Source organism: Giraffa tippelskirchi, chromosome 1 (assembly GCF_054371585.1).
Source record: "Giraffa tippelskirchi isolate mGirTip1 chromosome 1, T2T-mGirTip1v1.2.pri, whole genome shotgun sequence".
NCBI lineage: Eukaryota > Metazoa > Chordata > Mammalia > Artiodactyla > Giraffidae > Giraffa > Giraffa tippelskirchi.
The window spans coordinates 101,936,333-101,951,696 of NC_137275.1; the positions used below are offsets into that span (position 1 = coordinate 101,936,333).

Consider the following 15,364-nt stretch of genomic DNA (forward strand, 5'->3'; position numbering starts at 1 on the left):
AAGTGGCAAAATAATCATTTAAAATGCTTGTTTAAACTTCAGATTTCCCAGTCCAACACTCACATATTTTTCCTTGGTAGATCTAGGGAGAGCAAAGGAAGCTATATTTCATATGTTCACTTAGATGATTCTAATGTAGATGGAAAATGTGCAAGTTTGGAGAAATACTGGTTTAAATAAACTGCATTCAGTATTACTGCAGGATACAAAGACGTGGGTCCTATTACTTTTCTCTGTAGAAAAATGTTAAATTTTTCATAAAAATAGTTAATTCTACATAGTTAAGCACTAATATAATGGAAGCAGGTCATAACAGAATTAATAGCTTTGCAACCTAATGCTCAACCTAATGCTTAAAGAGTTCTTATTTTGAGCCATACAGCAAGACTCTTCAACAATACTTTAGCCAATGTGTATACATGTGAAGCTTCTTATGGATATAGATAGAGTAGATTTTACATGAAGGCACAGGAAGCAGAAGATTTGAGGTGGTGATTCCAGCAAATTCATAGCTTAGTATGACCTAGTAAGATGACAATGGGTAATTTTAACACAGTAAATTAATGAGAGGTATGTTGCTTCTGTGATCTTTCAGGAAGAAGGATTATGGAGGCAAAGAGGGCCATGAGCAAGAGCTTTATAAGAACTAGGATGAGAAGTGGTATTGGGTGGGGAGGGAAGAAAGGGGAGGGACAAAGGACCAAAGAAAGGAAGCAGGTAGGGAGACAGAAGAGTGGGATGTATTCTTTGTGTTTCAAGTCTAAGTGAATGTGCTTATAATACAAAATCAAAGAAATCACAAAGGTTTGGGCTGAAAATTATAGGTGGGCTAGAGGTACCCCACCAGATGATTTTAAAAATCATTCAAAAGGGGAATATTTTTGAATGAAGAAAAGAATTGTATCTTAGAAAGCTTTAAACATTTGTCTCTAAAAAGCTACAGTTAGAATGGGCTACACTTGTTTGTTCATTTTGTTTTTTTTCTTTCTTTTTTTTTTTTTTTTTTTTTTTATAAATTTATTTATTTTAGTTGGGGGCCAATCACTTCACAACATTGCAATAGTTTTTGCCATACATTGACATGAATCAGCCATGGGTTTACATGTGTTCCCCCTCCTGGACCCCCCACCCACCTCCCTCCCCATCCCATCCTTCTGGATCATCCCATTGCCCCGGCCCTGAGCCCTTGTCTCATGCATCGAACATGGAATGGTGTTCTGTTTCACATATGATAATATACATGTTTCAATGCTATTCTCCCAGAACGTCCCACCCTCGCCTTCTCCCTCAGAGTCCATAAAATTGTTCCATGCATCTGTGTCTCTTATTCTGTCTCGCATATAGGGTTATCGTTACCATCATTTTGTATAAAACATAAATTTTGTTTTCAAATATATAGATAATACACGTACTTTGTAATAAAAGCAATTAAACAATGTAGAAAACTATAAAGAGAAAAGACGGAAGAAAAAGTTTACCCTAATTCCCACTAGAGACTGAATTTAGTCATTCTTTAATGTTTGAAAATCTAAAAGGTAAAAAAAAATTTTCATTAATTTTTAAAATTTTATCTTTATTTAAATGTGAGAGCAAATTACCATGGTCACACATGTTTACATCTGCCTGCAATGCAGGAGACTTGGGTTCGATCCCTGGATTGGGAATATCCCCTGGAGAAGAGAATGGCTACCCACTCTAGTATTCTGGCCTGGAGAATTCCATGGACTCTATAGTCCATGGGTCGCAAAGAGTCAGACACGACTGAGCGACTTTCACTTCACTTTTCACTTTCATATGTTTATTGCACATTTGTATTTCTCTTTGGGGAATTGCCTTTTGTCTATTTTTCCATTATGGTGCTTTTGTTATTGATCTTTAGGATGCTATCTCTTTGCAAAGAAAAAGATATCAGTGATGATCTCCTCCTTTTCTTCCCAGTCTAACATATCATAAATTACTTTCATTCATTCATGTAATTAAAGGGAGGACTTGCTTTCCTTATATTTATAGATCTCTCCAACTAGTTATCATTTTTCCTTTTATTTCATGTTCCATAAGTAGAATACTATGTTTTCCACTTGGTAAGGGCTTCGCTGGTAGCTCAGTCAGTAAAGAACCTGCCTGTAGTGCAGGAGACCTGGGTTCGATCCCTGGGTTGGGAAGATCCCCTGGAGAAGGAAATGGCAACCCACTCCAGTATTCTGGCCTGGAAAATCCTATGGACAGAGAAGCCTGGCGAGCTACAGGCCATGGGGTCACAAGAGTCGGACATGACCTAGCGACTACTTGGTATTTAAACTACACATATGCATAATCCAAGAAAACCTTATGAAAATTCTCACAAATTAAACTGAGACTCTCATTAGTATCAGAGGGACAAAGTTCATGCAGCCTCTTTCAAAAGATACCAAGTCTCAGCACCTCACGCTACTCCTGTAACGACAAGATCACTGACGTGTATGTAACCACTCAGAGCCTCATTCTTCCCACCCATGTAAGGATGATAATGAAAATAACTGTACCAGCTTTGTCAGAGGGCCTTTGTGAGGATGTGGTAAACCTATAATGTGAAAGAACTTTATAAATTAGAAATCATTATCTCTGGGTTTGTTTCATTTTCTGAGATGAGAGCATTAGATTTAAGCATTGCCAAGGCTTCTGCTAGGTAACTATGTGAGATTTTTTTTTAAATATTACTATGGGAAGCCCATCATGAATTGATTGGAACAGAATAATTATATGGTGAAGTAGGATGAACAGAGGGCCTTCCAAGGTGGTGCTAGTGGTAAAAAGTCCACCTACCAATGCAGGAGATATTAGAAATACAGGTTCAATCCCTGGGTTGGGAAGATCCCCTGGAGAAGGAAATGGCAAGCCACTTCAGTGTTCTTGCCTGGAAAATTCCATGGACAGAGGAGCCTGATAGGCTACAGTCCATGCAGTCCCAAAGAATTCAGTTCAGTTCAGTCGCTCAGTCGCGTCCGACTCTTTGCAACCCAATGGACTGCAGCACACCAGGCTTCCCTCTCCATCACCAACTCCCGGAGTTTACTCAAATTCATGTCCATCTAGCCAGTGATGCCATCCAACCATCTCATCCTCTGTCATGCCCTTCTCCTCCCGCCCTCAATCTTTCCCAGCATCAGGGTCTTTTCAAATGAGTCAGTTCTTTGCAACAGGTGGCCAAAGTATGGGAGTTTCAGCTTCAGCATCAGTCCTCCCAATGAACATTCAGGACTGATTTCCTTTAGGATGGACTGGTTGGATTTCCTTGCAGTCCAAGGGACTCTCAAGAGTCTTCTCCAGCACCACAGTTCAAAAGCATCAATTCTTGGGCACTCAGCTTTCTTTATAGTCCAACTCTCACATCCATACATGAATACTGGAAAAACTATAGCCTTGACTAGACGGACATTTGTTGGCAAAGCAATGTCTCTGCTTTTTAATATGCTGTCTAGGTTGGTCATAACTTTCCTTCCAAGGAGTAAGTGTCTTTTAATTTCATGGCTGCAATCACCATCTGCAGTGATTTTGGAGCCCAAAAAAATAACGTCTGACACTGTTTCCACTGTTTCCCGATCTATTTGCCATGAAGTGATGGGATCGGATGCCATGATCTTAGTTTTCTGAATGTTGAGCTTTAAGCCAACTTTTTCACTCTCCTCTTTCACTTTCATCAAGAGGCTCTTTAGTTCTTCTTCACTTTCTGCCATAAGGGTGGTGCCATCTGCATATCTGAGGTTATTGATATTTCTCCAAAGAATTAGATATGACTAAGCAACTGAGCGCTCACACACATACACACACACGCGCGCGCAGGGTGAGCAGAACACCCTCTTCTGGGAGCTAGAATTCCATTGTCTGTCCACATGATAAGCTTGACCTAACAGCCCTACATGGAGGGTGTGTGTGAGAAGGTATAGTTGGCCTCCCTGACTTGTACCTCTTCAGGTGAGAGAGATAATTCCAAGACACTGGTTCCCCTGAATAAGTTATTATCCATTTATAGCATAACATTTAAAATATTTATATACTTACTCTTACCATCTGTTATTGTAGTACATTCTGTAAGCTTACTTTTAATGTGAAATAAATTTCCCAGCCCCTAACTGTTAAGAAATTTGTAATCATTCTGTTCAACATCAACCATTTATAGACCTCAACCATTGCCCTTTTACCTTTCTCATTTTCATAGACTGAAAAACTTCTCATTTCATCTTTCTGATTCTTTATTTTTTCTAGCCAGTTGCATAGCTGAACATAATATTCCTGTTGAAAATAGCTTGGGATCTAAAGTCAAAAATCAACCGGGGTCCAAATCTCAGCTCTCTCCCTTTCTAGCTGAGAAAGCTTAGGCAAATTTCTTTATCTCTCCCATCATCAGTTTCCACATCTTTAAAGTGAGAATACCTACTTCACAGCATGTATGCCATTTGTGAGAATGACAGTGTATGTCAAATGCCTAATTCCAGTAGGCCCTCAATACATTTAAGCTAGTTTTTATTATGAACATGTCATATACCAGGAAAGAATATTTGAGCAGTATTTTGGATAAAATTCTAACATGAGTAAAATTAGTTCTTTTGAATACCTGAGAGATACAAAATCAGCTAGAAGAAAATGAGACTATTTTTGGTTATCCATTCAAAAAAGTGAATATCTACCATGTGCCAGAAATTCTTTTAGCAGCTGGGGATATTAGTGGTGACCAAGACAGACCAGTTCACTACCCATATACATCTTACCTCTCTAGTGACAATAAACACATAAATCTCAGATAGAGATGAGCACAGTGAAAAACAATAAAACAGGTTCTGTGAGGTCAAGAGTGGTGGAAGGTGCAGAGACAGGGCAGGGCAGGAGGACACAGGAGAGTTCTGATTTGGGAGAAACTAGATAAAAAAATCTTCTCTGGTGTGATATTTGGCCTGAGACTGGAGAGAGGGATGAATACAAAGACCTAGGGTAAGAGAGTCCCCATGCAGAAAGATGCTATGGAACAAGCTGCATGTGGTCAGAAATGGAAGAGAAGGAGAAAAGGAAGGAGAAAAAGGAGGCTAGTAAGAGTGCAGCCCAGTGGCCCTGAAGGACCCTGCAGTGAGATTAGTTCAGGAAGGCAGCCTCTTGCCTCTCTCCTCAAGAGGAGTTTGGATTTTATTCTAATTTCAGGGAGAAACCATTGGAGATCTTTGGCATGGCAGTAACAGGGTCAAATTTAGTTTTTTGAAAAAACCATACAGGCTGTCATATGGAGAATGGACTGTAGAGAAACAAATGTTAGAACACAGTCAGGTGCCCTTTGCTGGCCAGGCGGATCACCACAAGAAGACAGCAGGTTTGGAATCTAGTTTGGAGACATTAATGAGTCAGCCGATGGACATTATGTAGGGGACTTCAAGAAAAGGTGAAATCAAGGGCAAATCCTAAGATGTTTGTCCTGACAGTGGTATGTGCCCTGAGTTGGAGGCCATGGAGGGAAAAGGAGTATCCTGCACCGGCTGGAAGAGCATGCGCTGTGGACACAGGCTAAGCGGGACTCTCATCTTCATCAGCTACTAGCTTTGGCCAATTTACTTATTAGCCTCTGTGCCTCAGTTTCCTTTTGGGTAAAATTAGACCCATCATACACCCATCTCATAAGTATACCCTAAGGATTAAATAAATTAAGTACATGTAAAGTACTCGGAGAAGGCAATGGCACCCCACTCCAGTACACTTGCCTGGAAAATCCCATGGACGGAGGAGCCTGGTAGGCTATAGTCCACGGGGTCGCTAAGAGTCGGACACGACTGAGCGACTTCACTTTAACTTTTCCCTTTCATGCACTGGAGAAGGAAATGGCAACCCACTGCAGTGTTCTTGCCTGGAGAATCCTAGGGACGGCGGAGCCTGGTGGGCTGCCGTCTATAGGGTCGCACAGAGTCGGACACGACTGAAGCGACTTAGCAGCAGCAGCAGCAAAGTACTTAGGGCAGTGCCTATCTTACGGTGTTAAAAGACCTTGATGTTGGGAAAGATTGAGGGCAAGAGGAGAAGGGAGCAACAGAGGATGAGATGATTGGATGGCATCACTGACTCAATGGACGTGAGTCTGAGCAAGCTCTGGGAGACAGTGAAGAACAGGGAAGCCTAGCATGCTGCAGTTAATGGGGTCACAAAGAGCTGGATACGACTTAACGGCTGAAAACAACAACAAGGGAGAAAAATCAAGAGTTCTTTTGGACTTGTTTTTAACATTTTTTAGATGTCCAAGTGGAGATGTGCAGGCAGTTGAGCATGCAAGCTTAGAGTTCAAGGAGAAGTCATGTGGAAAGATATAAATCAAGAACTCGTTAACATATTGATGACATTTCCAGTCCTGGCACTGGATGACATCACCTGGGAGAAGACAGTAGAGAAGAGAATAAAACAGGACCGGCCCTGAGGTGCTTCACCGTTAAGGTCATGGCTCAGATACATTTAGATGTCAGAGAAATGGTGGAGAGTCTGAAAGAGTTCTTTATCTCATTTGTTGTTTTTAGATACATCTTTTTCCTAAATTAATTCATAAAAATTTCACTTGAAGTTCTGGATCACAAACTGTCCTCCATTTCATATTTCACATATATACTCTTCCATCAGATTATAGGGTCCTCACAGTAAAATTATGTAGCATCCTTTTTTTCATGTTCTTCTCTGTCCCTAATATACAGAGTAATACACATGGGCTCTCTCAATAAATCCCCATTGGATATCAGGCTATTTAAAGAATTATAATAATAATGTATCTTTTCCATGTTACCATATGAATGACCAATTACTAAAGACATGGATTATTTTTCTCTGAGGAAGAACATCAGTTGAAAGTGTTTTATTGAAAAAAAAATATGACTCTTTTGGAAAAAAAACAAACAGGTTCTAAGAAGGTAAATTTATGTGTCGGTCTAGATTCTTATCTCTCTCTGTTGCACAAGGAAGAGATTTAAAGTGTAAAGATAATGAGGCTCTGGAAAGCAAATTTGTGCTCAAATCTCAGATCCATGCAAGTCGTGAGACCTGAACAAGTGACTCAACCAGTCTGAACCCCCGTCTCCTTATCTTTAAAGTAGGGGTGATGATAATACCTACATCATAAAGTTTGAAGAAGTCTAAATGATACTATACTTTGCACACTCACATGTTGAATTCCTTTTCTCTCCTACAAATTATAGTGCCATATATATATTAAAAAAAAAAAACCTTATGGAAAGTTTTTTGCACTTATGCATTCATTGTATATATAAAATTCAGTTTATTTTTCAAATTATGTATGCAAATTGTAGATTATATATTATCTGTATATATAAAAAGTACATTGAGTTATAAATATGTACTGTTTAGTTTTACATATATAAATTTACTCATTTTTAAATTAAAATACATATGACAAGATCTTTCATATGTAACAGGTGAGACTTGTTACACATATAGTAATTTGTGATGTTCTTGTCTTTTGTTCTTTTCCATTATAGGCTACCACAAAACACTGAGCATAGCTCCCTGTGCTAAATGGCAGGCCCACCCATGTACAGCACTAAGCACATGCCAATCCCAAACTCCCAAACCAGCTCTCCCTCCTTCCACTGTACCCTTTGATAACTACAAGCCTGCCCTCCATATCTGTGAGTCCATTTCTGTTTTGTAAATAAATTCATTTGTACCATCTTTCTAGATTCCACATATAAATGATATCATATGATATTTGTCTTTCGCTGTCTGATTTTCTTATATGATAATCTCTAGGTCCAACCATGTGACTCCAAATGGCATTATTTCATTCTTTTTCATGGCTCATATTAATAGCATATCTTCTTCATCCACTCTTCTGTCGATGGATATGTAGGTTGCTTCCATGTACTGGCTGTTGTAAACAGTGCTGCAATGAACATTTATATGGATGTCTCTTTTAGAATTATAGCTTTGTCTGGATATATGCCCAGGAGTGGGACTGCAGGGTCATGTGGTAGCCCTGTTTTTAATTTTTAAAGGAAACTCCATAGTGTTTTCCACAGTGGCTATACCGATTTACATTCCCACCAGTAGTGTAGAAAGGTATTTTTTTTTCCTCCACACCCTCTCCAGCATTTATTATTTGTAGACTTTTTGATGATGGCCACTCTAAACACTGTGAAGTGATACCTCGTTGTAGATTTGTTTGTATTTCTCCAATAATTAGCAACATTGAGCATCTTTTCATGTGCCTATTGGTATGTCTTCTTTGGAGAAATGTCTGTTTAGATCCCCTACACATTTTTTTATTGGATTGTTTGGTTTTTTATATTAATCTGTACAAGCTCTTTGTACAGTTGAGAGATGAACTCCTTGTCACTTGCATTGTTTACAAATATTTTCTTTCTCCCAGACCATAGGGTGTCTTTTCATTTTCTTTATGATTTTCTTTAATGTGCAAAAGGTTTTGAGTTTAATTAGGTCCCATTTGATTATTCTTTTAGTTAATTTATGTATTTATTTATTCGTTTTTGTTTGTAATGGGTCTTCATTGATGTGCATGGGCTTTCTCTGGTTGCAGTGAGTGGGGGCTACTCTTCATTTCCGTGCACAGGCTCCTCATTGTGATGGCTTCCCTCGTTCCAGAGCACAGGCTCCAGGCACACAGGCTTCAGCAGCTGCAGCATCTGGGCTCAGTAGTTGTGGCACATGGACTTTAGCTACTGCAGCATGTGGGATCTTCTTGGACTAGGGATCACACCCATGTCCCTTGCAATTGGAGGGCAGATTCTTATCCACTGTGCCACCAAGGAAGTCCCTCATTTATTTATTTTTATTTCCATTACTCTAGGAGACAGATCCAAAAAAATAGTGCTGCAATTTATGTCAAAGAGCATTCTTCTTGTTAAGATTTATTTATTTATTTTGACCGTGGTGTGACTTTGTTGCTGCATGCAGGCTTTCTCTAGTTGCACAAGTGAGGACTACTCTCTGGTTGAGGTGCACGGGGTTCTCTCTGCAGTGGCTTCTCTTGTTGCAGACCAGGGACGCAGGATGCATGGGCTTTAGTTGTTGCAGCGTATGGGTTCAGGAGTTGTGGCTCATGGGCTCTAGAGCACAGGCTTAGTAATTGTGACACATGAGCTTAGTTGCTCCATGGCATGTGGGTCTTTCTGGACCAGGGATCAAACTGGTGTACCTTGCATTGCAGGGTGGGTTCTTAACCACTGGACCACCAAGGAAGCCCAAGGGTGTTCTGCCTATGTTTTCCTCTAGGAATTTTATCTTACATTTAGGTCTTTAATCCATTTTGAGTTTACTTTTGTATATTGTGTTAGATTATGCTCTAATTTTATTCTTTTACATGTAGCTGTCCAAACTTCCCAGCAGCGTTTATTGAAGGGAATGTCTTTTCTTTATTGTGTTTTCTTACCTCCTTTGTTATAGATTAACTGACCATGGTGCATGGGTTTATTTCTGGGCTTTCTATCCTGTTGCATTTATTCATATATCTGTCTTTGTGCCAGTACCATACTGTTCTAATTACTGTAGCTTTGTAGTATAGTCTGAAGTCAGGGAGCATGGTTCCTCTGGCTCTGTTCTTCTTTCTCAAGATTGGTTTGGCTATTCAGTGTCTTTTGTGTTTCTATATATATTAAAAAGTTTTGTTCTACTTCTGTGAAAAATTCCATCAGTAATTTAATAGAGATTGTGTTAAATCTGCAGACTGCCTTGGGTGGAATGGTCATTTTAATTACTGCAAGTGTAATTTTTTAAAATTGCAGTATAATTGATATATAACACTATATTTTAGGTGTACAACATAATGTACACCTAAATATTTGTATACACTCCAAAATGATCACCAGAACTAGTCTAGTTGTCATCTGTATCCATAAAAAGCTACAAAATTTTCTTCTTGTGATGAGAACTTTTAAGATTTAGTCTCTTAGCAACATTCAAATATTCAATATAATATTTTGCCTGTAGTCACCATGCTGTACACTATATTCCCATGATTTATTTACTTAATAGTTAGAAATTTGTAACTTTTGATCCCCTCCATCTTCCCCTTGGCAACCACCAGTCTGTTCTCTGTATCTATGAGTTTTGTTTTATTTGTTCATCTGTTTTGTTTTTCAGATCCCACATGTAAGTGAATCATCCATTGTTTGTCTTTCCCTGTTTTGCTTATTTCACTTAGCACAAAACCTTCAACGTCCATCCATGTTGTCCCAAATAACAAGATTTTCTTTTTATGCAATGGCACCCCACTCCAGTACTCTTGCCTGGAAAATCCCATGGACGATGGAGGCTGGTAGGCTACAGTCCATGGGGTCGCTAACAGACGGACATGACTGAGCAACTTCACTTTCACTTTTCCCTTTCATGCACTGGAGAAGGAAATGGCAACCCACTCCAGTATTCTTGTCTGGAGAATCCTAGGGACGGCGGAGCCTGGTGAGCTGCCGTCTATGGGGTCGTACAGAGTCGGACATGACTGAAGTGACTTAGCAGCAGCAGCAGTATTCCATTGGATGTGTGTGTGTGTGTGTGTGTGTGTGTGTGTGTGTGTGTGTGTGAGTGTGTGAAAACATCTTCTTTACCCATTCATACATCAGTAGACACTTAGGTTGTTTACGTATCTTGGCTATTGTAAATAATGCTACAATGAACAGAGGAGTGCATATTTCTCTTCAAATTAGTTATTTTTGTTTTCTTGAGTTAAATACTCAGAAGTGCACTGAATGTCCTTCACATGTGATCTAGGTGCTTTTCAAACTGCTGCTTTTGCCCTAGTCCTGGAGTTAGTGAGTCTGCGCATAAGCACTTTAACAGCAGAATTTCAGTTCCTTATAGCCCTTTGGGCCTCTAGGACATAAACCTTGTTGGTTTTAAAAGCCAGGTGTTTGGGGGGCTTGTCTCTCCAGTGAAGGTCCCAAGGGTTGAGGTGACTGACGTGGGACACAAACTTCACTCCTCAGAAGTGCCATTTTTGTGAGCTAACCTCCCAACCATGGTTGGCTGCACTGGGTGGGTAGGAGACACATTTGGAGAGATTGTATCTCTCCCTCTCCTACCCATCCCAGCATGGCTCTTTTATCCTTTTTTGTGGAGGAACAGTTCAGCTAGTTTTTGGGTCTTTTTCTGTGGGAATTGTTCTATACGTAGCTGTAGACTTGGTGTGTCTGTGGGAGGAGGTGAGTTCAGGGTCTTACTCTGTGGCCATCTTGAACTGCCTCCTGAGTGGCTCAGCATCTTACACTTGTCTGGTTTGCGGAAAACTGCACCTGGGGTTAAGAACTCCTTCTGTGCTGGCCAGTAATTTGTTCCTTTTTCTCTTTTGTTTCAGTTTGGGTTTTTTTTTATTGAGGTGTGAAAGTGAAAGTGTTAGTCACTCAGTCGTGTCTGCCTTTTGTGACCTCATGGCCTGTAGCCATCAGGCTTTTCTGTCCATGGAATTCTCCAGATAAGGATACTGGAATAGGTTGCCATTCCCTTCTCCAGGGGATCTTCCCAACCCAGGGATCGAACCTGGGTCTCCTGCATGGCAGGCAGGTTCTCTACCATATGAGCCACCAGGGAAGCTGTGGTTTGGGTTTTTTATTAGGTATAATTGATGTATAATATTGTGCAAGTTACAGGTATACAATAGAGTGATTCACAATTTTCTAAGGTTATACTCCATTTATAGTTATCATAAAATATTAGCTATATTCCCCACATTGTACAATACATTCTTATAGCTTGTTTTGTAGATAATAGTTTGTACCTCTTAATCCCTACTGCTCTATTGCCCCTCCCTCTTCCCCACTGGTGACCATTAATTTGTTCTCTATATCTGTGAGTCTGCTTCTTTTTTGTTTTAGTCACTAGTTTGTTTTACTTTTAGATTACATGTATATGATGATGTAAGTTATTTGTTTTTCTCTGTCTGACTTATTTCACTTAGCATAATATCCTCTAAGTCCATCCATGTTGATGCAAATGGAAAATTTTCATTCTTTTAATCCTATTGTGTATATGTACCACATCTTTATCCATTCATCTGTTGATGAAAACAGGTTTCTTCCATATCTTGGAAATTGTAAATAATGCTGCTGTGAACATTGGGGCACATATATCTTTTAGAATTAGTATTTTGTTTTTCTCAGATATATATACCTAGGAAAGGAATTTCTGGGTCATAGGGTAGTTCTTAGTATTTTGAGAAACCTCCATACTGTTTTCCATAGTAGCTGCACCAGTTTACATTCCCACCAACAATGTACAAGGGTTCTCTTTTATCCACATCCTCACCAACATTCATTATTTATATTCATTTAGATGATAGCCATTCTGATACGTGTGAGGTGATATCTCATTGTGTCCTTGATTCGCATCACCCTGATAATTAGCAATACTGAACATCTTTTCATGTGCCTGTTGGTTATCTGCATTTCTTCTTTGGAAAAATGTCTATTCAGGTCTTCTACCCATAGAAGTTTAAATCAGGTTGTTTGCTGCTTTTAAATAGACTTAGCAGGATCCAGAGGCCAAGGCTGCTATGGTCTCGTTATCCCCTGCCCCTCAGAGGATGAACTGTGTTAATGAAGTAAAATTAAAGTGAAAAAAAATGCCTCTTTGCCATATCACCATTAAGCTATTGTGGTGTTTTTACTTACTGTCACCAGTTATATTTTATTAACTATGAATTATAATTCATGGTAATTTAACCCTTCTTTCTCCACTCAATTTGCCAGATAAAATAGTTGCATAAAGCTACAAACCAGCCTGCTGGCTTCTTGAGTCTATAGATATGAAACTGTTTCCTGCAGCTCTGAACATCAGAAGAATTTAACAGCTTTTGTGAATCTAGTACTGGTGCTCATTTTTAAGCCAGGAGCAAACATATAAATCATGTGCAGCACAGTGTACTGTCTTTAGAAAGCTGTTTACTGTCATGTATATTTATTAGTATCCCATGGTTTCAGGCAATATGTTTTCTTTGCCCTATCCTGTTTTTCTCTATGCACACACACAAATTCCTATACTAAAGCTGCTCTGGTTTGTCCTAAAACACAGCCTTTGGGGATGGTTATTTTCCCACATACATCCTTGTGCAGTTGCTGTTAATAGTATCTTAAATAGACTCGATCTTTTCCTGTCCTTGAATGTTTACAATTCTCCTTTTTCCATTTAAGAACTGGGAAGGGTCTGAGATTTCATCCTGTTTGCAAGCTAACAAGTCCACCTGCCACAGTTTCGGGGATGCTCTCAGAAGGTGCAAGACTCCTGGGGCAGAGAGAAAGTGTTATATTACTCACAGCAATAGCAGCAGCCAGAGTATTCACATGTGTGCTGGTTCCCCAAGTCCCTGTTCCTGCAGGGTGATGTGCAGAAGTCTAGATTGATACCCGCACATGCAATGGATTGCATTACAGGAGAGGAATCCTATCGTCGAGGAATCCAAATCTTTTATAATGGGTGGTAATCCTGTGTGATCTTTGCCCCAAGGATAGACATGGTCTTGTTTATACTGGAGAGTAGGCATCTTGCCCTTTGCTCTGAGCAGAGATACTGCCTCTACATTGGAAAGCTGTCTGTTCTATAAACATCCTTGAAAAGACAGTTCCAAGCCAAGATAGTCAGTGCCTCTGCTCACAGACATGCAGGCATGCAAGAATAGCACACAGAATTATCTTCCAACACCACCAAAGCTTTTTCGTAATGGACCTGTGTTACATTTTATTAGTGTTTTCAATACATGCTTTTAAAGTTAACATGGATTTAGTTCTATGAACCTGTAATCCCCAAATCAAGTGGGCCTTAGGAAGAAGTCAAGTGAGCCTTAGGAAGCATTACTACGAACAAAGCTAGTGGAGGTGATGGAATTCCAGTTGAATTATTTCAAATCCTAAAAGATGATGCTGTGAAAGTGCTGCACTCAATATGTCAGCAAATGTGGAAAACTCAGCAGTGGCAACGGGACTGGAAAAGGTCAGTTTTCATTCCAATCCCAAAGAAAAGCAATGCCAAAGAAGGCTCAAACTACTGCACAATTGCACTCATCTCACATGCTAGTAAACTAATGCTCAAAATTCTCCAAGCCAGGCTTCAGCAATACGTGAACCGTGAAATTCCAAATGTTCAAGCTGGATTTCGAAAAGGCAGAGGAAGGAGAGATCAAATTGCCAACACCCGCTGGATCATCGAAAAAGCAAGAGAGTTCCAGAAAAACATCTATTTCTACTTTATTAACTATGCCAAAGCCTTTGACTGTGTGGATCACAATAAACTGTGGAAAATTCTGAAAGAGATGGGAATATCAGACCACCTGACTTGTCTCTTGAGAAATCTGTATGCAGGTCAGGAAGCAACAGTTAGAACTGGACATGGAACAACAGACTGGTTCCAAATAGGAAAAGGAGTACATCAAGGCTGTATATTGTCACCCTTCTTATTTAACTTATATGCAGAGTACATCATGAGAAACGCTGGGCTGGAAGAAGCACAGGCTGGAATCAAGATTGCTGGGAGAAATATCAATAACCTCAGATATGCAGATGACACCACCCTTATGGCAGAAAGTGAAGAAGAACTAAAGAGCTTCTTGATGAAAGTGAAAGAGGAGAGTGAAAAAGTTGGCTTAAAGCTCAACATTCAGAAAACTAAGATCATGGCATCTGGTCCCATCACTTCATGGCAAATAGATGGAGAAACAATGGAAACAGTGGCTGACTTTAATTGTTTGGGCTCCAAAATCACTGCAGATGGTGACTGCAGCCATGAAATTAAAAGACGCTTGCTCCTTGGAAGGAAAGTTATGACCAACCTAGACAGCATATTAAAAAGCAGAGACATTATTTTGCCAACAAATGTCCATCTAGTTAGTCAAAGCTATGGTTTTTCTAGTAGTCATGTATGGATGTGAGAGTTGGACTATAAAGAAAGCTGAGCGCTGAAGAATTGATGCTTTTGAACTGTGGTGTTGGAGAAGACTCTTGAGAGTCCCTTGGACTTCAAGGAGATCCAACCAGTCCATCCTAAAGGAAATCAGTCCTGAATATTCATTGGAAGGGCTGATGCTGCAGCTGAAACTCCAATACTTTGGCTACCTGTTGCGAAGAATTGACTCATTGGAAAAGACCCTGATGCTGGGAAAGATTGAGGGCGGGAGGAGAAGGGGATGGCAGAGGATGAGACGGTTGGATGGCATCACCGACTCAATGGACATGAGTTTGTGTAAACTCCGGTAGTTGGTGATGGACAGGGAGGCCTGGCGTGCTGCAGTTCATGGGGTTGCAAAGAGTCGGACACAACTGAGCAACTGAACTGAACTAAATCCCCAAATCACATAAGTCAACTCTTGCAAAGGAATACCTTATGCATCTTTTTTTTAACTGAATCAAAATTG

The 15,364-nt window shown here is 39.9% G+C and overlaps 1 protein-coding gene and 1 non-coding gene across 2 annotated transcripts in view; one reads left to right on the forward strand and one right to left on the reverse strand.

Annotated features, from left to right (window-relative positions):
- LOC145504500 (bifunctional heparan sulfate N-deacetylase/N-sulfotransferase 3) overlaps positions 1–15,364 on the forward strand; it is a 179,151-nt gene that overhangs the window by 30,843 nt on the left and 132,944 nt on the right. The window lies entirely within an intron of this gene.
- Positions 11,482–11,553, reverse strand: TRNAG-GCC (transfer RNA glycine (anticodon GCC)). Its single transcript has one exon. It is a non-coding gene; the product is annotated as a tRNA-Gly (tRNA).